The sequence below is a fragment of the Panulirus ornatus genome, chromosome 20 (assembly GCF_036320965.1).
Source record: "Panulirus ornatus isolate Po-2019 chromosome 20, ASM3632096v1, whole genome shotgun sequence".
In the NCBI taxonomy this organism is placed as follows: Eukaryota; Metazoa; Arthropoda; class Malacostraca; order Decapoda; family Palinuridae; genus Panulirus; species Panulirus ornatus.
Window position 1 is genome coordinate 67,801,970 of NC_092243.1, and position 27,500 is coordinate 67,829,469.

General features: G+C 47.0%; 1 protein-coding gene across 6 annotated transcripts in view; it reads right to left on the minus strand.

Moving 5' to 3' along the window:
- Window positions 1-27,500, minus strand: part of LOC139756091 (phosphatidylcholine:ceramide cholinephosphotransferase 2-like) — a 396,755-nt gene that overhangs the window by 232,818 nt on the left and 136,437 nt on the right. For 2 of the 6 annotated variants that reach the window (XM_071675132.1, XM_071675130.1), the window contains exon 1: window positions 9,313-9,445. The exons of the other annotated variants lie outside the window; for them this stretch is intronic. The gene's annotated coding sequence lies outside the window, so the exon portion shown is untranslated. Of the gene's footprint in view, window positions 1-9,312; window positions 9,446-27,500 lie in introns of those variants that run through there. 6 annotated transcript variants of the gene reach the window in all.

Here is a 27,500-nt window from a genome sequence, read left to right on the forward strand (position 1 = left end):
ACAAATAGTACAAGTTTCAACGCTTTAAGCAGGATGGTACGAGCCTTGAGCACGACGGTACGACCCTTGAGCAAGACGGTACGACACTTGAGCAAGACGGTACGACACTTGAGCAAGACGGTACGACACTTGAGCAAGACGGTACGACACTTGAGCAAGACGTACGACACTTGAGCAAGACGGTACGACACTTGAGCAAGACGGTACGACACTTGAGCAAGACGGTACGACACTTGAGCAAGACGGTACGACACTTGAGCAAGACGGTACGACACTTGAGCAAGACGGTACGACACTTGAGCAAGACGGTACGACACTTGAGCAAGACGGTACGACACTTGAGCAAGACGGTACGACACTTGAGCAAGACGGTACGACACTTGAGCAAGACGGTACGACACTTGAGCAAGACGGTACGACACTTGAGCAAGACGGTACGACACTTGAGCAAGACGGTACGACACTTGAGCAAGACGGTACGACACTTGAGCAAGACGGTACGACACTTGAGCAAGACGTACGACACTTGAGCAAGACGTACGACACTTGAGCAAGACGGTACGACACTTGAGCAAGACGGTACGACACTTGAGCAAGACGGTACGACACTTGAGCAAGACGGTACGACACTTGAGCAAGACGTACGACACTTGAGCAAGACGGTACGACACTTGAGCAAGACGGTACGACACTTGAGCAAGACGGTACGACACTTGAGCAAGACGTACGACACTTGAGCAAGACGGTACGACACTTGAGCAAGACGGTACGACACTTGAGCAAGACGTACGACACTTGAGCAAGACGGTACGACACTTGAGCAAGACGGTACGACACTTGAGCAAGACGTACGACACTTGAGCAAGACGGTACGACACTTGAGCAAGACGGTACGACACTTGAGCAAGACGGTACGACACTTGAGCAAGACGGTACGACACTTGAGCAAGACGGTACGACACTTGAGCAAGACGTACGACACTTGAGCAAGACGGTACGACACTTGAGCAAGACGGTACGACACTTGAGCAAGACGGTACGACACTTGAGCAAGACGGTACGACACTTGAGCAAGACGGTACGACACTTGAGCAAGACGTACGACACTTGAGCAAGACGGTACGACACTTGAGCAAGACGGTACGACACTTGAGCAAGACGGTACGACACTTGAGCAAGACGTACGACACTTGAGCAAGACGTACGACACTTGAGCAAGACGTACGACACTTGAGCAAGACGTACGACACTTGAGCAAGACGGTACGACACTTGAGCAAGACGGTACGACACTTGAGCAAGACGGTACGACACTTGAGCAAGACGGTACGACACTTGAGCAAGACGGTACGACACTTGAGCAAGACGTACGACACTTGAGCAAGACGGTACGACACTTGAGCAAGACGGTACGACACTTGAGCAAGACGGTACGACACTTGAGCAAGACGGTACGACACTTGAGCAAGACGTACGACACTTGAGCAAGACGGTACGACACTTGAGCAAGACGTACGACACTTGAGCAAGACGGTACGACACTTGAGCAAGACGTACGACACTTGAGCAAGACGTACGACACTTGAGCAAGACGTACGACACTTGAGCAAGACGTACGACACTTGAGCAAGACGTACGACACTTGAGCAAGACGGTACGACACTTGAGCAAGACGGTACGACACTTGAGCAAGACGGTACGACACTTGAGCAAGACGGTACGACACTTGAGCAAGACGGTACGACACTTGAGCAAGACGGTACGACACTTGAGCAAGACGGTACGACACTTGAGCAAGACGGTACGACACTTGAGCAAGACGGTACGACACTTGAGCAAGACGGTACGACACTTGAGCAAGACGGTACGACACTTGAGCAAGACGGTACGACACTTGAGCAAGACGGTACGACACTTGAGCAAGACGTACGACACTTGAGCAAGACGGTACGACACTTGAGCAAGACGTACGACACTTGAGCAAGACGGTACGACACTTGAGCAAGACGGTACGACACTTGAGCAAGACGTACGACACTTGAGCAAGACGTACGACACTTGAGCAAGACGTACGACACTTGAGCAAGACGTACGACACTTGAGCAAGACGTACGACACTTGAGCAAGACGGTACGACACTTGAGCAAGACGGTACGACACTTGAGCAAGACGGTACGACACTTGAGCAAGACGGTACGACACTTGAGCAAGACGTACGACACTTGAGCAAGACGGTACGACACTTGAGCAAGACGTACGACACTTGAGCAAGACGGTACGACACTTGAGCAAGACGTACGACACTTGAGCAAGACGGTACGACACTTGAGCAAGACGTACGACACTTGAGCAAGACGGTACGACACTTGAGCAAGACGTACGACACTTGAGCAAGACGGTACGACACTTGAGCAAGACGTACGACACTTGAGCAAGACGGTACGACACTTGAGCAAGACGGTACGACACTTGAGCAAGACGTACGACACTTGAGCAAGACGGTACGACACTTGAGCAAGACGTACGACACTTACAACGCCTCGTCTATGTACGTACATTGAGGCCAACGAACAAATGCGTCCAAATTCAAAATCATATCACAGCAGCCAGTACCCCTAAGCTCCTCAGGCATGAAAACAGCTTATATAACATGTAGTTACGTACGTACACACCAGCAGTGTGTGTGTGTGTGTGTGTGTGTGTGTGTGTGCGTGGTGTGTATGTGTGTATGTGTGTGTGCGTGCGATCATGATCCGTGTATTAAGGGGAGAGGTTTTACGTCTTCATTCCTATTGCCCAGTCTCTAAACAATGTGTGCGTGTGTGTGTGTGTGTGTGTACCATGTCTTTACCCCTACGTATACATGCAAACAAATACACAGACACACCCTGGTTTATGACGGGTCCCCACTGTATCGACCAGTCCCGAAATGGGAGGATGAAATGCTGCTGGGTGATTTGTGCCGCGACCAGGGTTCGAACCCAAGGGAGTTCGATCCCAGGCGGCCCGTGCAGGCGTGACGGTCGTTACGTTAACCGCTACACCACGGAGGTGTGTGTGTGTGTGTGTGTGTGTGTGTGTGTGTGTGTGTGTGTGTGTGTACAATCATACAGATGACACAAACAAGCACCAGATTTAAACAATAAGAATAAGAATTCCTCGACATTCTCTACACAGAATTCATCCGCTCCACTTTAAACCACGCCTCACCTACCAAGTCTCCCATCCCCCAACTTCAAAAAGCAAATAAAACAAACGTGGAAACAACAACAATAACAAGCAACAGTGAGAACAACCACAGGCTACCTGGGGACAACAAACACACAACACCTCCACGATGAAACGAGAATCCCCCACCCAACACAGTCCCATCTCAGCATGCTCGGCACTCATCATGATGCAACGGCACTTGACCTCTCCCACCCAAAACCACTCTTCAGTTTTAAAATACTGAGCGTAACGTATCTTGACCCCCTCTCTGTATTACCGTGAGCGTCGACAGCACAGCCAAGTGCCAGTATATTTGAGAAATGTATACCCAATATTCAATAGATCGAACCGCCCTATAACTAACCACGAACCACCGAGTAAAAGAAACAGAAATTTTTGCCTCTCTGCCTCACACTACAATAACTTCTACTCTCAGATCCCCATTACCCCATCCCCCCCTAGGCCCTTTAAAAACAAACACACACACACACACACACACACACACACACACACACCGAAATAACGCAGCAAGCAGCACTCAACAACAGACATCCCAAATCTGTCTTTCAACTCTAACCCTACCAGACATACCGTCGTCAGAACGCTACACTCCCCAGACAAACGCGAGTCGCCCTCTTCGTCATTGCTCGGGGCCATCATGCAACAAACGCCCTATCACCACATCCCAAGACCCTTCATGCCTAACACACAACTACCATGAAGACGACACTGACCACTTGATACACAACATTCCTCCACTCTCTCTACACACACACGACACTGAGCACTTGATACACAACATTCCTCCACTCTCTCTACACACACACGACGACACTGAGCACTTGATACACAACATTCCTCCACTCTCTCTACACACACACACGACACTGAGCACTTGATACACAACATTCCTCCACTCTCTCTACACACACACGACGACACTGAGCACTTGATACACAACATTCCTCCACTCTCTCTACACACACACACGACACTGAGCACTTGATACACAACATTCCTCCACTCTCTCTACACACACACGACGACACTGAGCACTTGATACACAACATTCCTCCACTCTCTCTACACACACACACGACACTGAGCACTTGATACACAACATTCCTCCACTCTCTCTACACACACACGACGACACTGAGCACTTGATACACAACATTCCTCCACTCTCTCTACACACACACACGACACTGAGCACTTGATACACAACATTCCTCCACTCTCTACACACACGAGGCGTACACACTATATATGACCTGTGGTCTCGGCCGGGGGGAGTGGCCAACTTCCTGGGCGCTGCAGGAGCCTTAGGCGGATGAAAGGGACTCTAAGGGCAGGAAGTATGAGGTAAGGGGTCAAGGATTAACGTCAGTACACTCAAGGGTCGTGGCAGAGTTCGAGTGACCCCCCCCCCCCCAGCGCTCCGTCCCACAGGGTGATATGGTCGTACATGTGCACCTAAGGGGACCCATGCAAACACACACACACACACACACACACACACACACACACACACACACACACACACACACACACACGAAACACACACAACTCACACACACACACACACACACACACACACACACAACTCACACACACACACACACACAACACACACACAAAACACAGGCACACACACACACACACACACACACACACACACATACACACACACACACACAACTCACACACACACACACACACACACACACACACACACACAACACACACACACACACAACACACACACACACACACAACACACACACACACACACTACTACACATCTTTTTCTTTTCTTTTCTTTTTCTTGGTTAATTTCCACAGTAAAATTGGATTCCGGCTGCGGAAAGGCATCATGTAAATATATAATCACTGATGAACACATGCAAAAGAAGGAGGATAAGGACACAAACTGTTACTGAACATATGGTTAGCCGTCCACTCCCACACACCTCCACACCCCCACAGACAACCCTTCCACACCCCCACAGACAACCCTTCCACATCCCCACAGACAACCCTTACACACCCCCACAGACAACCCTCCCACACCCCCACAGACAACCCTTACACACCCCCACAGACAACCCTTACACACCCTCACAGACAACCCTCCCACACCCCCACAGACAACCCTTACACACCCCCACAGACAACCCTCCCACACCCCCACAGACAACCCTTCCACACCCCCACAGACAACCCTTCCACACCCCCACAGACAACCTCGCCTCCCGACCCCCCCCCCCCCCTACAACACCATCCAAGAGAGGCGCCGCCTCGGAAGTTCTGGTTTACTTCCGTGGTGTAGCGGTTAGCGTTCCCGACCGTGACGCATTCACGGGCCGCCCAGGGTCGAGCATGGTACAGGTTCGATATCCTGGTAACGGCAGTCGGTCCACAGTCAACCCAGCTGTTCATCCACACCTAGGGGCTGGTCGACAAGATAGTTACCGGGCCAAGGTGTGTATATATATATATATATATATATATATATATATATATATATATATATGGGGCGGAGGGCTGGAAATCCTTCCCTCAGAGAAGGGGGCCAAGTGAGGGTATTCCCTCAAAGGCTCAGTCATCTGTTCTAAATGCTACCTCGCTAACGCGGGAAATGGCGAACAGTAGTATGATATATATATATATATATATATATATATATATATATATATATATATATATATATATATATATATATACATGACCAGAGGAGAGATAGGACGATAACTTGAGAGCAGATAAGAATCGTGTCTATTATTATAAATGGTCTGGAGTTCTCTCGTCTGAAGTCAACGAAACATAACACAGAAAACGGGCACTTGTCAACACCAGCGGGCGGGGGGGAGGAAGCAAGCATGGGCCGGTGTGTGGTGGGACGGTCGGACACAGGCAGGACACAAGAGCAAAATGACTGATGCACTGAGAAAAGACGCACTCGGGGACGCTACAACACGAGGGAGGGAGAGGGAGTCAAGTGAAGCCTTACGTAGAACAATATGCACTGTTAAAAAGACGGGACAATTTGGGATATTTACGTTTAAATAGTACAAAATGCACTGTTAAAAAGACGGGAGAATTTGGGATACTATGTTTACACACTACAAAATGCACTGTTATAAAGACGGGACAATTTGGGATATTTACACAGAACAAAATCCACGATGTAAAACCCGAAACAACCTGGGATATTCATGTCCCAGTAGATGCAAGGATTAAAAACGTGCCGGAGTACAGAGGATCAATATTTCATGGGGAAAAAAAAAAAAAAAAAAAATATATATATATATATATATATATATATATATATATATATATATATTTTTTTTTTTTTTTTTTTTGGGGGGGGGGAGATCACCACAAGCATGGTGATGGAGGAGGAGTGAACAATGATGGTTCTAGGAGAGGTTTGGTGGCACCGAAACTTAACGTAGGTTTCAGAAGACGCTGACGACGCGACGTAGTCTTGTGCTGAAAACAAAAATATACGACCATATTTCTGAGGAAGACGGAAGTGTACATCGGTACACTTCACAGTGTGGCTTCACCATACATCTGTACACTTCACAGTGTGGCTTCACCATACATCCGTACACTTCATAGTCAGGCTTCACCATACATCTGTACACATCATAATAAACCTTCACCATTCATCTGTACACTTCGCATCATAACTACACTATACACCTGTACACTTCACAAACGTACATCATACATCTGTACACTTCACATTATAACTAAACCATACATCTGTGCACTTCATGATAAATCTTCAACAAACATCTGTACACTTCATAGTATGACTTCACCATACATCAGTACACTTCACAATAAAGTCATACCATACATCAGTACACTTCACAATAAACCTACACTACACACCAGTACACCTCACAATAAACCTACACCATACACTAATACACTTCACAATAAACCTTCACCATACACCAGCACACTTCATTATCAACCTATACCATACACCGGTACACATCAAAATAAACCTACACCATACATCAGTACCCTTCACAATAAACCTACACCATACACCAGTACACTTTACAATAAAACTACACCACACAACAGTACACTTCACAATAAACCTACACCATACACTAGTACACTTCACAATAAACCTACACTATACAGCAGTACACTTCACAATAAACTTACACTATACACCAGTACACTTCACAATAAACCTATACCATACATTAGTACACTTCACAATAAACGTACATCATACACCAGTACACTTCACAATAAACCTACACTATACACCAGTACACTTCACAATAAACCTATACCATACATTAGTACACTTCACAATAAACGTACACCATACACCAGTACACTTCACAATAAACCTATACCATACACAGTACACTTAACAATAAACCTACACTATACACCAGTACACTTTACAATAAACCTACACCACACACCAGTACACTTCACAATAAACCTACACTATACACCAGTACACTTCACAATAAACCTATACCATACACAGTACACTTAACAATAAACCTACACCACACACCAGTACACCTAACAATAAACCTACACCATGCAACAGTTCACTTCACAATAAACCTACACCATACAACAGTTCACTTCACAATAAACCTACACCATACAACAGTTCACTTCACAATAAACCTACACCACACCTACACTCAATAAACCTACACATACAACAGTTCACTCAATAAACCTACACCATACACCAGTACACTTCACAATAAACCTACACCATACACCAGTACACTTCACAATAAACCTACACCATACACCAGTACACTTCACAATAAACCTACACTATACACCAGTACACTTCACAATAAACCTACACTATACACCAGTACACTTCACAATAAACCTACACCAACAACCAGTACACTTACAATAAACCTACACCATACAACAGTTCACTTCACAATAAACCTACACCATACACACAGTCACTTCACAATAAACCTACACATAACAAGTACACTTCACAATAAACCTACACCATACAACAGTTCACTTCACAATAAACCTACACCACACACCAGTACACTTCACAATAAACCTACACCATACAACAGTTCACTTCACAATAAACCTACACCATACACCAGTACACTTCACAATAAACCTACACCATACAACAGTTCACTTCACAATAAACCTACACCATACAACAGTACACTTCACAATAAACCTACACCATACACCAGTACACTTCACAATAAACCTACACCATACACCAGTACACTTCACAATAAACCTACACCACACACCAGTACACTTCACAATAAACCTACACCATACACCAGTACACTTCACAATAAACCTACACCACACACCAGTACACTTCACAATAAACCTACACCATACATCCGTACACTTCACAATAAACCTACACCATACACCAGTACACTTCACAATAAACCTACACCATACATCCGTACACTTCACAATAAACCTACACCATACACCAGTACACTTCACAATAAACCTACACCATACACCAGTACACTTCACAATAAACATACACCATACAACAGTTCACTTCACAATAAACCTACACTATACAAAAGTTCACTTCACAATAAACCTACACCATACACCAGTACACTTCACAATAAACATACACCATACAACAGTTCACTTCACAATAAACCTACACTATACAAAAGTTCACTTCACAATAAACCTACACCATACAACAGTTCACTTCACAATAAACCTACACCACACACCAGTACACTTCACAATAAACCTACACCACACACCAGTACACTTCACAATAAACCTACACCATACACCAGTACACTTCACAATAAACCTACACCACACACCAGTACACTTCACAATAAACCTACACCACACACCAGTACACTTCACAATAAACCTACACTACACACCAGTACACTTCACAATAAACGTACATCATACACCAGTACACTTAACAATAAACCTACACCATACATCAGTACACTTCACAATAAACCTACACCACACACCAGTACACTTCACAATAAACCTACACTATACATCGTCAGTAAAACAGTGTCCCGTGTCTCCTCTTTACCTTTCCTGGATGAGAGCTTCTCCCGACTCCCTCCCTCCCTACACACGCACGTAATTGGAGCGGGCGTCGCTCGCTGCTTCACCCACAGTGAGATGCTGTGTGACCCTCGGGAGGCGCGGGGCGGTCGGGGCCGTGACAACAAGGCACTGTCGCAGGTGCGGGCGATCCTCCACACTGTTAGATCACGCACCGCACCTGGGGTGAGGGAGCGGGTGGGTGGGAGGTGGTCCGAGGTGACGACGCACCGTTGGAATACGAGGAGACGAGGGCACCAAGAGCGGGCGGCGGCGCTGCTGCTACTGCTACTACACCAGCAGGAGGAGCATGATCATCATCAGGGCAACGCCTGCAGGAGGTATGGGGGATGCGGCACACTGGGGGGCGTGGGTGCGTGCGGCGAAGGTCAAGGGCCCGGCCCCAGCAGGAGTGAGTAGGTAGGTAGGTAGGTAGGTAGGTAGGTAGGCGGGCGAACGATGGAGGGTAATGATAGCGGGACAGACGACCCCCAGGCAGGAGCGACCATTCACCACTGGCAGGAGAGAGCCACTGACACTGTTGCTGACTGACACCCGCCTGATACCACACCACCACCACCACTACCCCTCCTCTTGCCTCCACCATCACCACCACCACTACCCCTCCTCTTGCCTCCACCATCACCACCACCACTACACCTCCTCTTGCCTCCACCATCACCACCACCACTACACCTCCTCTTGCCTCCACCATCACCACCACCACCACTACCCCTCCTCTTACCCTTACCTCCACCACCACCACCACTACACCTCCTCTTGCCTCCACCATCACCACCACCACTACACCTCCTCTTACCCTTACCTCCACCACCACCACTACACCTCCTCTTGCCTCCACCATCACCACCACCACTACCCCTCCTCTTACCCTTACCTCCACCACCACCACCACTACACCTCCTCTTGCCTCCACCATCACCACCACCACTACACCTCCTCTTGCCTCCACCATCACCACCACCACTACCCCTCCTCTTACCATTACCTCCACCACCACCACCAATACCCCTCCTCTTGCCTCCACAATCACCACTACCCTCCCCTTATCTTACCATCACCACTACTATCCCTCCTCTTACCCTTAACTCCACCTCCACTATTACCCCTCCTCTTACCACCACCACTACCTTCCACTTACCCTTACCTCCACCATCACTACTACCCCTCCCCTCACCTCCACCAATACCCCTTACTTTACCCTTACCTCCAACACCACCACTACCCATCCCCTTACCACCACCACTATCCCACCCCTTCCCACCACCACTATCCCATCCCTTCCCCTAACCTCCACCGTCACCAACCCCTGCCACTACCCACTACCACAGGCTGTGGCAGGTGGCCGCCAGCAGGGTTGAAGCCACTACAACCAGGAACAGGACAACGGGGAACAGGGGCGGAGACAGACAGACAGACAGACGGCACATGCCAGAGACCCACCATCACACACACACTACCCCACAACACACAGTGTGTCGTCCCACAAGACATCTACAACCCAGCACAACTCCAGTGATAACAAACCACTAATATGGGAAAAGGAAGTAATTACTCTTTATAACACTAAGGTAATTTCCCCCAATTACCACTGGTTACACGGCCTTAAATATGCTTTGTGATGAATGATGAATATGTATGACGAGCGCTATGACGAAATAAACTGGATCTTCGTCGTGCGAATATCTCATGTCCACTCACGTGAACCTACTACTTCCATGGGTAAATGTTGAGTTTACCTAATCCATCTTCTCCTCTCGCTCTACACCCACGACACACATTTTCGCTAACACGAACGGAAAATGTAAACATACAGACACACACACACACACACACATATTATCAGGCCGGACAGGCGTGTTCCACTTTCCTCTCTCTCTCTCTCTCTCTCTCTCTCTCTCTGCCTGCCACTTGAAACAACAGGAGTAGACTTCCTTTTTTTGTTCTGTAGGCGTTGGTACACCGTGAAGTGAGTTGTAGTTTGCAAATTACATTATACATATTTGTATATTTCTATCCACAACAGCGACGTGTGTTCTAAGTACTTGATAAATGAATCATAAGAAAATAAACTTAGTTTCTAATAACCTTGACTGTTATATATATATATATATATATATATATATATACATTATGTTTGCCGTGATTTTCTGTATACACTCACACACACACACCCCAATTTTGTTCATCTTGGAAAGACGTAGTACACATATACATAAAAAGGGAAGGACGAATGAATGAAGTGAATTCCCCAGTGACGCTGTTCGAGGAGAGATGACATCACAATGGCCAATCCTCGTGTAGTCAGTCCTCCTCCCCAATACAAAAACGAAGGGAAGCTGCAGCCAGAGATAACTGCTGAGGGTCCGAGCCTTGGTGGCAGGGACGCACGCAGAGGCTAGTGGTCGGAATGACACCTTGCAAAAACAGGAGAGTGGGAAGCACATCAAGAGGCACAAGAAGGGATGATTGGGAGAAAGGTTTCAGTTGGGGGAGGGAATACGTGAGACAGGAGACCTCCGATCCCACTCAGAGACCCAAGAGAGAGAGAGAGAGAGAGAGACTCGATCCCACCCAACCCGAGAGAGAGAGAGAGAGAGAGAGAGAGAGAGAGAGAGAGAGAGAGAGAGAGAGAGAGAGAGAGATTCGATCCCACTCAACCCAGAGAGAGAGAGAGAGAGAGAGAGAGAGAGAGAGAGAGAGAGAGAGAGAGAGAGAGAGAGAGAGAGAGAAGATGAGAGAGAGAGAGAGGAAGGTTCAACCCTAGATAGGCGAGCAACGAATCCATACTGGAGCGAAAAAAAACCCATGTAGATGTGAGATATGAGCTCACACGGAAAGCATAATCATGACACCTATACATCAGCCCCCCCTCAAAGCTTCTGGTGAACACATTTCGGGATGAGTGTGTGGGGTTTCCACGAGGGAGTGGGAGGAGGATGACAGAGGGCTAGTGGCTACAATGTTCATGCGACTACAGGGTTGGAGCCGTAATGTAATGCCTTGGAATTCAACAAGGGTATAAACAAGTGGCATTACAAACAGCTTGCGTCCTCTGCACGGCTGGAATGATCTAGGTTGCTGCCTTTCCCCACTCAGATATGGAGAACAGGGGGTCACAGTTGTGGGGAGGAGATAGGTTCAGTGCAAGAAAGAGCACAGGCTATCTGGGCCACAACATGCCTGAGTTAAGTGCTCGGAATGTACAGGAGAGGACGCATGTTCTGGAGGGGGAAGGAGGAGGAGGAGGAGGAGGAGGAGGAGGACTAGCTCTTCAGAGTCATCCATAATGAGTGGCTTTATCAACTGGAGACTTAGCTCCACGGACTGATCAGGTCAGAGGAGAGGCTGAGTGGCAAAAGTTACTGCAGAGGCTTTAGTCTACTGACCAGTGAGGACTCGTGAGGAGAGCAGGCTGGGATAATGAGGAAGGTTTAAAGTGTTTCGTGGACTGGTCCGCCCTCCTCATGCATGCAAGAGTTAGTAAAGAGCGACAGCGATGAGGAGAGGAAAAGATCTAAACGGATGAATGAACGACGCAGGACTCCCACTCCAGCCAAGATAACCTCCGCTAAACGCTCAGCACAGCTGCCTCAGTGGACGTAAACAGAGAGATAAGACTATGGACGTGACGAGCTCAGATATGGTACATGTATACAGAGGGGTAGGCTCAAATGTCGAGTGTGTTGGAAGATTGGTCGGTCGTGAGCCGTTCGGGAAATCATTACGATGGGTACTTGAATGATCTGTTCCACGTCATGAAGAAGGATAAAGACAGGACAAGAGTTTCACCCATCCTTGTGGTACGCTGAAATCCACTGCAAAGAGGATTTGAAGACACGAATGTGAAAAAAGACAATGCTGCAAGGCAGGAGGAAGTCAAGTGGTTATAAAAAAAAAGAGTTGTATTTTACTGTACTGGAGGCGAGAGAGAGAGAGAGAGAGAGAGAGAGAGAGAGAGAGAGAGGAATATCTGGAGTGCAGAGTGGAGCGCGTCATGCCCTGTCACCAGTGTTACGTGCAAGATGGAGAGACAGGGGGAAGGGGTGAGTCTGCAGACTGTATGCTAAGAATCCACACATAACTGAAGCGGAGGGAGGGAATGGACGTTAGCTTGGGCTAGTGATGGGAACATAAGAAACATCACAGTGCTGACTTATCCACGTCGCCACTTCTGACCTTCCCAATACACAAGCCGGAGTACCTCTCTCCTTGGTGGTTTCCTGCCACATACTACCTGTGTGTGTGTGTGTGTGTATATATATATATATATATATATATATATATATATATATATATATATATATATCACCACTTATAGAGCCACTGCATCACTCTCGTCACCGTCACCTCCACACACTTGAGATCCCTCGTCCTCGAGTGGCACTTCCTCACGCCATCTACGTGGAACTCGTGTGAGCATCCAGGACACACACACACACACACACACACACACACACACACACACAAACACACACTCTGTCAACATCACCAACAGCGAGAATATATATTAACCTCCATCATTCCCACTGCGTTCATACTGACAACTAGACACTGGATGCGAGTGAATGAGGCCATATCTTCTGTCTGTTTCCGACACTACCTCGCTGATGCGAGAAGAAATGGCGAACAACTATGAGGGAAATATATATATTAAGAATACTTCCCACGTATTCCCTGCGTGTCGTAGAAGGCGACTAAAAGGGGAGGGAGCGGGGGGCTGGAAATCCTCCCCTCTCGTTTTTTTTTTTTTTTTTTTTTTTTTTTTTTCCAAAAGAAGGAACAGAGAATTGGGCCAGGTGAGGGTATTCCCTCAAAGGCCCAGTCCTCTGTTCTTAATGCTACCTCGCTAACGCGGGAAATGGCGAATAGTATAAAAGAAGAAAGAATATATATATATATATATATATATATATATATATATATATATATATATATATATATATATATATATATATATATATATATATATATAAATAATTCCTTCCTATATGTCCCACATAAATGTTGCAGTGCCATGCACAATGCGCAGACACCAGAGACCCCACCACCATGCACAGCCCAGTGCCACACAGCCCACCACCTCGCGCCTGACCGCTTCATACTCCCTGACAGCGCGCCTCCCCTCCCAACAAGTCACATCGATCCAATTAATTCTATCCCGCGCATTCCTCTCCTCCTCCTGAATGGAACGTTCAGGCCTCGATCACCCTCAAAAGCTTCCTTGGCTCGCAACTCTCTACCTCCTTCCTCCGCCTCCAGGTTAACCTGGGTCCCTCCACTTGCAACACAAGTGGTCCTCTCAGCACCCCCGCCCCCCGTCGAATTCCACCTTATGATCCACCTCGGCTCTCAACAAGGCTCTAACAGCTGTCACGTCCACTCTCTGCTATCCTAGAGCACTCCGCTTTCCCCTGGTCCACCCCCACATACACCTCCACGCAAAACCTTCCTGCATCATCCCCACTATTGTATCATGTTCCCCCCTCCAACATCACCCCTAACTTCCAACATCAACCCCTAACCTTCAAAATGTTCCTCCTTCTCCAACATCACCCGCTCCTCCAACATCAACCCCTAACCTCCAACATCAACCCTAACCTCCAACATCAACCCTAACCTCCAACATCACCCTAACCTTCAAAATCAACCCTAACCTCCAACATCAACCCCCTAACCTCCAACATCAACCCTAACCTCCAACATCACCCCCTAACCTCCATCATCAACCCAAACTTCCAACATCACCCTAACCTTCAAAATCAACCCTAACCTCCAACATCAACCCCTAACCTCCAACATCACCCCCTAACCTCCATCATCAACCCAAACTTCCAACGTCACCCTAACCTCACGCAGACAAAACATCCACGGTGGCATGACACATCCTTGAGGAAGACCCACCGTCATGCTGAACCATTCACTTTCCCTCTCTCCTCCTCCTCCTCCTCTTCTTGACGTACAAACTTCACTCTCCCAACGACAAAAAACCTCCTCACCGCACTGACTGACTTTCACATCCCCCCTTTACCTTGTATGTTAGCACCATCATCCACCAGGCCTCCCTGTCCTCCACATCATCCATGCAGTCCGCTATCACTGAGACCTGCCCCTCATCTCCCCTAGTGTTTCTGACACAAATTCTTTTACAGGAAACACCTGGGTCATGCGCCCACGATCTCAACCTGTAGCCAACCAACCATATCATTCCTTCCCAACCAGACGCGCTCTGTGCGTGCCACTACCCCTCTCGCTGCCACTACTCTTCCCATACCCCTCTCTCTGCCACTACTCTTCCTATACATCTTTTGACAAGCACGTTCCTCAGACGTGTACCCCGTTACTCGAACCCTTGTCTTCATGTATCGGGTGCACCATACGTGCATTCAGCCAGTCCTGAGGCACCTCACTCTGGTCAATACACCCGCCTGAGTAAACCCTCGGGCACCTCGCTGTGGTCAATACACCCGCCTGAGTAAACCCTCAGGCACCTCACTGTGGTCAATACACCCGCCTGAGTAAACCCGGCCGACCAGCCAACAATACCATCACCACCCACTTGTTCGCGAGGGTCAACAGTGATCCCAAGCACTCCTCCAGCTCTGGTGTGTGTGTATGTGTGTGTGTATGTGTGTGTGTGTGTGTGTGTGTGTGTGTGTGTGTGTGTGGTGTCACCGTGTGCAAGGATTCCGCTGCAACACCTCTCCTTCCGTCGTCAAATCCACCGCGACTCCAGAACCAGATCCTTTCAGATGCAACTTAAGTCCAAGACAATCTGTTCTCTCCCCCACCCACCCCATCTCACACACACACACACACACACACACACACACCAGAGGACGGACTCATGCTATTGCTATAGCACTCTTCCTCACCCTACCACGAACACACATGAGGAAGAGAGCAGTCCATCACATTTTTCCCCATACCTCCCATGGTCCTTCCTCATGGCAACATGGGCCCAGTGAAAAAAAAAAAAAAGATATATATATAAAAAATGTCCCCGACCTTTTATACCTGTCCATTAGGGGACGGCCATTAAGCAGTGAGCTAAGCGATAAAGCCCGACCGGCAGAGACTCGATAATTGGCTCCCACTTGAGGCCCTTCCAGTATTGACGGCCTGAGTCAATAGGAAGTGTAGTGGGTGAGGGCGAGGCAAGGCGCGCACGCCAGGGGAGGAGGGCATGGAAACCTGGCCACCTAGAATGTGTCATCCTCATCCCTCCTCCTCCTCCTCCTTCTTCTTCTTCTTCTTCTTCTTCTGCTGCTGCTGCTGCTGCTGCTACTGTCAACTGTCCTCATTGTCCATCGTCTGTTCTCCAAACACATAAACAGTAATAAGAAACGAACACACCTCCCCAAGTGTGAGGGAGCACGGGTTAAAGGAACGCAGGTCACGAATGAAGAACCTCTTGAGATTTCTAAGAGAGAGTGAGCTCTGTCTTGGACAAAAGGGGAAGGCTAGGTGGACGGATGTGAAAAAAAAAAATGAAATACTTTTACGGTACGAGAATGGTGGACGAACGAAATGAAATAACTGAAGACATGGCTAAGTTAAACAGCATGTTCAAGATATTAGGAGGGAGGGGAGGACCAGTATAAAACTCCCTCCTCGTACAATACAGACAGTCAGCAACAAATACGTAATCACACGTAACACAGACTAGACTACACCGTGCAGAGCAGAAGTTCGAAAACGTCTGATTATGTCGACCCCAACACAGACTTATTGAACCTTCATCGACGTCCAATCACACACTCAGTAAATAATAATGATCTATTCAGTTTTCACATACTTGATCATCGGTTCCCGCATTAACGAGGTAGCGCCTGGAAACAGACGAAGAAAGGCCGCATCCCCTCACGTCCATTCTCAAGATGCCATGTGTAATGCACCGAAACCACAGCTCCCTGTCTACATCCAGGCCCCACAGACCTTTTTCTACGGTCTATCCGGGCGCTTCATATGCCCGTGGCTTGGTTGGCTTGGTCCACTGACAGTGCGCCCACCCCAGTAGACCTCATCATTCCATTTCACTCTATCCCACGCATGCCTTTCACCCTCTTGCATATTCAGGCCTCGATCGCTCAATTTCTTTTTCACTCCATCCTTCCATTTCCAATCAGACCTCCCAGTTCAATCGTTCTCTCAAATTCTGACACATATATTCTCTGTCAACCTTTCCTTACCCATTCTGTTCACGAGTCCAAACCATTTCAGCACATCCTCTTCAGCTCTGTCAACACATTTTATTTATTACCACATCTTTCTAACCCTTTATTACTTACTCGATCAAACCATCTCACACCACATATTGTCCTAAAACGTGTCATTTCCAACAAACGCACAACCCTATTTATAACTCACGCCTCGCAACCATATAATATTGTTGGAACTACTATTCCTTTATACACACACATTTTTGCTCCACGAGATAACGTTCTCTCCACACATTCTTCAACGATCCCAGAACCTTCGCCCCCTTCCCCACCCTATTAATCACTTTGCTTCCAAGGTTCCACTCGCTGCCAAGTCTACTCCCAGATATCTAGAATATTTCATTTCCTCCAAGTTTTATCCATTCAAACTCTCGACCCAACTAACATGTCCCTCAGCCCTGTTGAACTTAATAACCTTGCTTTTATTCATATTTACTCCCAACTTTCTCCTTTCACACATCCTTTCAAACTCAGTCACTAACTTCTGCAGTTTCTCACTCGAATCCGCCCTAGTGCGGTAACATCAGCAAACAACAACTGACACTTCCAATGTCTTCTCATCCCCAACAGACTGCATACTCGCCCCTCTCCCCAAAGCTCTTGCATTTACCTCCCTCATCACCCCATCCATAAGCACATCAAACAACCATGGTGACATCACACACACCCCTACCAATGCCACACACCCCTTACCAATGACTACTCTTCACTTGGAACCATTCACTCTCCTCTCTTCCTACTCGCATACATGCCTCATACCCTTGATAAGAACTTCTCTGCTTCAGGCAGCTTCCCCCCCCCCCTACACACACACACACACACACACACACACACACACACACACACACACACACACACCATATGTTGTTAAGACCGTCTGCAAAAGCATCTCAATCGATCCTATCATATGCTTTCTTCAGATCCATAAATGCCAAATACAAATACATCCGTTTCTCAAGGAATTTCTCACGCATCACACAGACACACACACAGACACACACACACACACACAGACACACACACACACACATCCCTAGCTTATGCCATGTACGTAATTTGGTTGCTGCTAATGACAGATGTCACGAGGGAGGGAGAGCGTGTAACACAGCCTCCCCGTTCTCAGGACTACGTCGTCATCACAGGGGCGGATGAAAACAACTGCGCATCTACGACGGTCGAGCGTGGGACACTGGCCGACACCACTGCACGCTCGTGCGTAATAATTCCTCACTCTCCAGTAATGACGACTTTAACATGAATGACGTAATTAATAACAGACCATATGTATGGTTTTACGTAATTAACAACAGACCATATGTATGGTTTTACGTAATTAACAACAGACCATATGTATGGTTTTACGTAATTAATAACAGACCATATGTATGGTTTTGCATAATTAACAACAGACCATATGTATGGTTTTACGTAATTAACAACAGACCATATATATGGTTTTACGAAATTAAGAACAGGTCATTTGTAAGAACTTTTAACCTATTCAATTCCTTGTGTTTGGTGTATATATATATATATATATATATATATATATATATATATATATATATATATATATATATATGCACTTCGTTGTTATATCCAGGAAGGCGCGCCCTTGTCAAACACGACTTGCTAGGTGCAGTGTTAACCTCCCCGGTGCACATAACTTCCAGGACTATATACACACGAATGACGAGTGGAGACATCGTTGCTCCACCGCCACACGAACTCAAAAATACCACTTAAGGATTAACCAATTTCAAAAACGGAATCAATAAATGTTTATGGATGAAAATCAAGACGAAAGTCCTGGTCTTTTCGACCATAACTGCCCGACACGTATTGCCCCGGTCAAACATCACACGCTGGTGCAAGGAAGGACAACCAAATTTGGTCTCCCATTTCTCCTCGTTCCCTCCACCTCCGACACATATATCCTCTTGGTTAATCTTTCCTCACTCATTCTCTCCATGTGACCAAACCATTTCAAAACACCCTCTTCTGCTCTCTCAACCACGCTCTTTTTATTTCCACACATCTCTCTTACCCTTACATTACTTACTCGATCAAACCACCTCACACCACACATTGTCCTCAAACATCTCATTTCCAACACATCCACCCTCCTGCATACAACTCTATCTATACATCCCATACATCCCCCAGCAAACCTCCATTCGCTCCGTGGCGTACTGCCCCCGTGTGTGTGTGTGTGTGTGTGTACTCAGGATCCCTACGTCACTAACAAGGGGTTGAGTCGTTTACGTGGTCCCCGGAGGCCCAAGCTAACTAGGGTTCCCCCCTCCGCCACCTAACTACCTCCCTCTAGCACTGAGGGGAAGGGAGGGAGGGAGGGTCTCCTAGCATGATGGCATCCTTTGACGAGGTTCATATTTTTTTTCTTTTTTTGTTGGCTGAGATGGCCCACGGCACGGGCAGCTGAGGCCCTAATCAAGGCCATCCAATTAACACTACTCACACACACACACAAACACACACACACACACATATATATATATATATATATATATATATATATATATATATATATATATATATATATATATATATATGCCCTAGCTCGAGCCAGGTTCCCATTTCATCGACCAACCCGTGCGGGTGGATGAACAGCTGGGTTGACTGTGGGCCGACTACCGGAACTCGGATTCGAGTCCGCCACCAGTGTGTTCCTCCCACACAAGCCACCATCTTACGGCTGGTTGGCCGCAGCGGCTTCTCTCTAGAGAGAGAGAGAGAGAGAGAGAGAGAGAGAGAGAGACATATGAGCGTCACAACAGGTGGTGTTGGTTCTGGCCACGTTTAACCAAGGCGGTGAGCCTGGTCTGTTCCCACCGGGTGGAGGGAAGGGGGAGAGACACCCACACCCCCAACACTGGAGGTACTGTCTGGCGTGGAGGAGGGAGCGCCAGGGGGTCAGGTCACCACCACCACCAGCAACAGGGGGAGACGGTGGAGCACTTCCCTCCCTCAACACCCGGGGTGTGTGTGTGTGTGTGTGTGTGTGTGTGTGTGTGTGTGTGTGTGTGTGTGTGTGTGTGTGTGTGGAGGAGGAGGAGGGAGGGAGTTGGTCGGTCTCACGTCGGCTGTCCTCAGTCCACTGAGGAGGAATTACCATACATCGCGACGCTGCGGTGGCTTTTCGAGCTCCCTTAAGTCTCCCCAACTGCTGAGAGAGAGAGAGAGAGAGAGAGAGAGAGAGAGAGAGAGAGAGAGAGAGAGAGAGAGAGAGAGAGAGAGTAAAGTCTACGGCACGCGGGGGAACAGACCATCCGAACACACGTCGATCACAGACGTGTACCTCGGAGGAGGAGGAGGAGGGTAAGGGATCCAAGACCTTCCCTGGCGCTGTCCATCACGTTCTTATACTCTCGATGCTCTTATGTTTCAGGTGGTCTTATGGTCTTATGTTTCAGGTGGTCTTATGTTTCAGGTGGTCTTATGTTTCAGGTGGTTATATGTTTCAGGTGGTCTTATGGTCTTATGTTTCAGGGTGGTTTTTCTTTTCTTTCCCACTGTTCATACATCTCTGCAGTGGGGAACATCGAGAAGGACCCCAGCAGCACGTCCGAGGGTTCCTTGTGGACAGAGGGCGTGAGGGTGGTGATGGGTAAGCCACCATCGTCCATACCACCCACAATCCACCACCTCCGCCCTGTACAGCAGGAATACCCTCGTGTGGCTGGGTCCCACACACACACACACACACAAACCACACCACACACACAAACCACACCACACACACACACACACACACACACACACACACACACGGGGTAAAGCACCTGTAGGATACTTTCAAACGCCTGCCTTGCTGGCCGTGTCTTTCATACGGGCAGAGAGACACCGCAGACCACCTCCTGGGGGTCTTGAGGGGAGAGGAGGTCGGTCGGTCTCTCTCTCTCTCTCTCTCTCTCTCTCTCTCTCTCTCTCTCTCTCTCTCTCTCTCGAATACTGGAGCAGCACAACACTGCAACTCCCTTGACGGAGAGCAGCGGGATCCTTCTCCACCGCTCGCCCAGTGGAGGTGCACAACCAGGGATGAACGCGGGAGACCACGTCGCTGTACAGCCGCTGGTCTGCGTCCCTGGAGGTGGGGGTTGGTAGTTACAACCACACACCCGCGCGCACCCCCTCAACACACGGCACTTGGCGGGAGGTTTCTCGTATGCCGGAGCAAACCTGCCCCCGGGCCACCAACGAGACGCCCTGGCCTCACGCACGACCCAGGTGTCCAGGGAGAGAGAGAGAGAGAGAGAGAGAGAGAGAGAGAGAGAGAGAGAGAGAGAGAGTGTCACCCTACGATCGCTTCTCCTCAAGCTGTCTTTCTTCCTCACTACACCCTCTCTTTCTTTTCCTGGTTGGAGCGTCTGGTTCCCGCTACAACACCTGCACACCCACCCTGCCGGGAGAGGGAAAAAACAAAAAAAGATCCCGAAAGGAGGAAGGTGGGTAGAAGGGCGCGCCCCGCGCCCCAAAGAGTGCGGGGTGGTCAAGCCGAGCCGAAAGAATATGCAGGAGCTTCTCCGGGTGTGTCATTGTCTCCATAGGGTGTCGTACATGCTGCCACTCACCATGAACCTGGATATTCCTGAGGGGGGGTGTGTGGCGCGCGCAATGAATCATAGATCCCTTGGTCATTCTATATCTATTTTATCTATCCTCATCGCAGGACTCCTCCTGAGGAGAAAGGAGGTCCTTGTGCTATTCATTAACATCCCTTCAAAGACGTTCCTCCCGTAGCTCAAAAGCTGCACCATTCCCAGCGTGGCAAGGGGAAAACAATGGACGCCTTGTGGAGTGGGGTCGGGTGGGTGGTACTTTGACGACACACACAGTGTGTGTGTGTGTGTGTGTGTGTGTGTGTGTGGGCCGCCTAGCTTTATAACGTTATACACACGATTTGGGACAGACTGCACGTGTGTAAGAAAGGGAACAAAGTGCGAATAATGATAATAACAATAATAATAATAATAATAATAATAATAATAATAATAATAATAATGATAACAATAATAATAATAATAAAATAACAATCATAATTATAATAATAATAATAATAATAATAATAATAAATAATAATAATAATAAATATTAGTATCAACATCATTATCAATGTCATATACACACCAAAATTACAGAGGAACAAAAAAAAATCTTTGTACATTCCTAAACGAACCCATGGAGCGCTCAGGACACACACACACACACACACACACACATTCCTGTGTGGCGACCTTCCCTGATTGTTATATGCATCGTAAAGACTAAAATATTATCATTTGTGAGATTCTCAATGATTTTTATTTGTGTGGGGGGGAAATGATTTTTGTGGGGGAATGATTTTTGTGGGGAAATGATTTGTGTGGGGGAATGATTAGTGTGGGAGGAATGATTTGTGTGGGGGAATGGTTTGTGTGGGGGGATGATTAGTGTGGGAGGAATGATTTGTGTGGGGGAATGGTTTGTGTGGGGGGATGATTAGTGTGGGAGGAATGATTTGTGTGGGGGAATGGTTTGTGTGGGGGGATGATTAGTGTGGGAGGAATGATTTGTGTGGGGGAATGGTTTGTGTGGGGGGATGATTAGTGTGGGAGGAATGATTTGTGTGGGGGAATGGTTTGTGTGGGGGGATGATTAGTGTGGGAGGAATCATTTGTGTGGGGGAATGGTTTGTGTGGGGGGATGATTAGTGTGGGAGGAATGATTTGTGTGGGGGAATGGTTTGTGTGGGGGGATGGTCTGTGTGGGGGAATGATTTGTGTGGGGGAATGATTTGTGTGGGGGAATGATTTGTGTGGGGGAATGATTTGTGTGGGAGGAATGATTTGTGTGGGGGGATGATCTGTGTGGGGGATGATATCAGCTGTGGTTTTGCCAGTCATTTCTTCTTCCGCTTCCTCTGACCTTCTGGGACTGTTTGTGTTATGCAGATGATGCTGTACTGTTTGTTGGCTCGGTAAATATTTTCGTTTCATCTGATAATTTTTTTCTTTTCTGGTGTTTTTGCAGTGGATATATATATATTTTTTTTTTTTTTTTTTTTTTTTTTTATACTTTGTCGCTGTCTCCCGCGTTTGCGAGGTAGCGCAAGGAAACAGACGAAAGAAATGGCCCAACCCCCCCCCCCCCATACACATGTACATACACACGTCCACACACGCAAATATTCATACCTACACAGCTTTCCATGGTTTACCCCAGACGCTTCACATGCCTTGATTCAATCCACTGACAGCACGTCAACCCCTGTATACCACATCGCTCCAATTCACTCTATTCCTTGCCCTCCTTTCACCCTCCTGCATGTTCAGGCCCCGATCACACAAAATCCTTTTCACTCCATCTTTCCACCTCCAATTTGGTCTCCCTCTTCTCCTCGTTCCCTCCACCTCCGACACATATATCCTCTTGGTCAATCTTTCCTCACTCATTCTCTCCATGTGCCCAAACCACTTCAAAACACCCTCTTCTGCTCTCTCAACCACGCTCTTTTTATTTCCACACATCTCTCTTACCCTTACGTTACTTACTCGATCAAACCACCTCACACCACACATTGTCCTCAAACATCTCATTTCCAGCACATCCATCCTCCTACGCACAACTCTATCCATAGCCCACGCCTCGCAACCATACAACATTGTTGGAACTACTATTCCTTCAAACATACCCATTTTTGCTTTCCGGGATAATGTTCTCGACTTCCACACATTTTTCAAGGCTCCCAAAATTTTCGCCCCCTCCCCCACCCTATGATCCACTTCCGCTTCCATGGTTCCATCCGCTGACAGATCCACTCCCAGATATCTAAAACACTTCACTTCCTCCAGCCTCTCACCATTCAAACTCACCTCCCAATTGACTTGACCCTCAACCCTACTGTACCTAATAACCTTGCTCTTATTGACATTTACTCTTAACTTTCTTCTTCCACACACTTTACCAAACTCCGTCACCAGCTTCTGCAGTTTCTCACATGAATCCGCCACCAGCGCTGTATCATCAGCGAACAACAACTGACTCACTTCCCAAGCTCTCTCATCCCCAACAGACTTCATACTTGCCCCTCTTTCCAAAACTCTTGCATTTACCTCCCTAACAACCCCATCCATAAACAAATTAAACAACCATGGAGACATCACACACCCCTGCCGCAAACCTACATTCACTGAGAACCAATCACTTTCCTCTCTTCCTACACGTACACATGCCTTACATCCTCGATAAAAACTTTTCACTGCTTCTAACAACTTTCCTCCCACACCATATATTCTTAATACCTTCCACAGAGCATCTCTATCAACTCTATCATATGCCTTCTCCAGATCCATAAATGCTACATACAAATCCATTTGCTTTTCTAAGTATTTCTCACATACATTCTTCAAAGCAAACACCTGATCCACACATCCTCTACCACTTCTGAAACCACACTGCTCTTCCCCAATCTGATGCTCTGTACATGCCTTCACCCTCTCAATCAATACCCTCCCATATAATTTACCAGGAATACTCAACAAACTTATACCTCTGTAATTTGAGCACTCACTCTTATCCCCTTTGCCTTTGTACAATGGCACTATGCAAGCATTCCGCCAATCCTCAGGCACCTCACCATGAGTCATACATACATTAAATAACCTTACCAACCAGTCAACAATACAGTCACCCCCTTTTTTAATAAATTCCACTGCAATACCATCCAAACCTGCTGCCTTGCCGGCTTTCATCTTCCGCAAAGCTTTTACTACCTCTTCTCTGTTTACCAAATCATTTTCCCTAACCCTCTCACTTTGCACACCACCTCGACCCAAACACCCTATATCTGCCACTCTGTCATCAGACACATTCAACAAACCTTCAAAATACTCATTCCATCTCCTTCTCACATCACCACTACTTGTTATCACCTCCCCATTTACGCCCTTCACTGAAGTTCCCATTTGCTCCCTTGTCTTACGCACCCTATTTACCTCCTTCCAGAACATCTTTTTATTCTCCCTAAAATTTACTGATAGTCTCTCACCCCAACTCTCATTTGCCCTTTTTTTCACCTCTTGCACCTTTCTCTTGACCTCCTGTCTCTTTCTTTTATACTTCTCCCACTCAATTGCATTTTTTCCCTGCAAAAATCGTCCAAATGCCTCTCTCTTCTCTTTCACTAATACTCTTACTTCTTCATCCCACCACTCACTACCCTTTCTAAACAGCCCACCTCCCACTCTTCTCATGCCACAAGCATCTTTTGCGCAATCCATCACTGATTCCCTAAATACATCCCATTCCTCCCCCACTCCCCTTACTTCCATTGTTCTCACCTTTTTCCATTCTGTACACAGTCTCTCTTGATACTTCTTCACACAGGTCTCCTTCCCAAGCTCACTTACTCTCACCACCTTCTTCACCCCAACATTCACTCTTCTTTTCTGAAAACCCATACTAATCTTCACCTTAGCCTCCACAAGATAATGATCAGACATCCCTCCAGTTGCACCTCTCAGCACATTGACATCCAGAAGTCTCTCTTTCGCACGCCTGTCCATTAACACGTAATCCAATAACGCTCTCTGGCCATCTCTCCTACTTACATAAGTATACTTATGTATATCTCGCTTTTTAAACCAGGTATTCCCGATCATCAGTCCTTTTTCAGCACATAAATCTACAAGCTCTTCACCATTTCCATTTACAACACTGAACACCCCATGCATACCAATTATTCCCTCAACTGCCACATTACTCACCTTTGCATTCAAATCACCCATCACTATAACCCGGTCTCGTGCATCAAAACCGCTAACACACTCATTTAGCTGTTCCCAAAACACTTGCCTCTCATGATCTTTCTTCTCATGCCCAGGTGCATATGCACCAATAATCACCCACCTCTCTCCATCAACTTTCAGTTTTACCCATATTAATCGAGAATTTACTTTCTTACATTCTATGACATACTCCCACAACTCCTGTTTCAGGAGTATTGCTACTCCTTCCCTTGCTCTTGTCCTCTCACTAACCCCTGACTTCACTCCCCAGACATTTCCAAACCACTCTTCCCCTTTACCCTTGAGCTTCGTTTCACTCAGAGCCAAAACATCCAGGTTCCTTTCCTCAAACATACTACCTATCTCTCCTTTTTTCACATCTTGGTTACATCCACACACATTTAGGCACCCCACTCTGAGCCTTCGAGGAGGATGAGCACTCCCCGCGTGACTCCTTCTTCTGTTTCCCATTTTAGAAAGTTAATACAAGGAGGGGAGGATTTCCGGCCCCCCGCTCCCGTCCCCTCTAGTCGCTTTCTACGACACGCGAGGAATACGTGGGAAGTATTCTTTCACCCCTATCCCCAGGGATAATATACATATATAAACACACACGCACACACACACACACACACACACACACACATACATATATATACATATGAAAAATGTAAGAAACAATTTAGAAAACAAACTTTTAGCTTGAAATGAATGAAAAAATGAACGTCACATAATGGTTCAACCTCTGGCTATGGAAAAGGAAATGTAAAATTTATTCACACAAACGTCAATAGCAGTTCTCATCAATTATATATATATATATATATATATATATATATATATATATATATATATATATATATATATATATATATATATATATTCCTATGAGTCCACGGGGAAAATATGAAACACGATAAGTTCCCAAGTGCACTTTCGTGTAATAATCACATCATCAGGGGAGACACAAGAGAGAAATGCAACAGTCTGATGATATACATCGAAGAGACGAAGCTAGGACGCCATTTGTGTGTGTGTGTGTGTGTGTGTGTGTGTGTGTGTGTGTGTGTGTGTGTGTGTGTGTACAAGCACGTGAGCCACGATATATGCGGCATCACCAACTTTCCAGGAATAGTAAAGGTTAG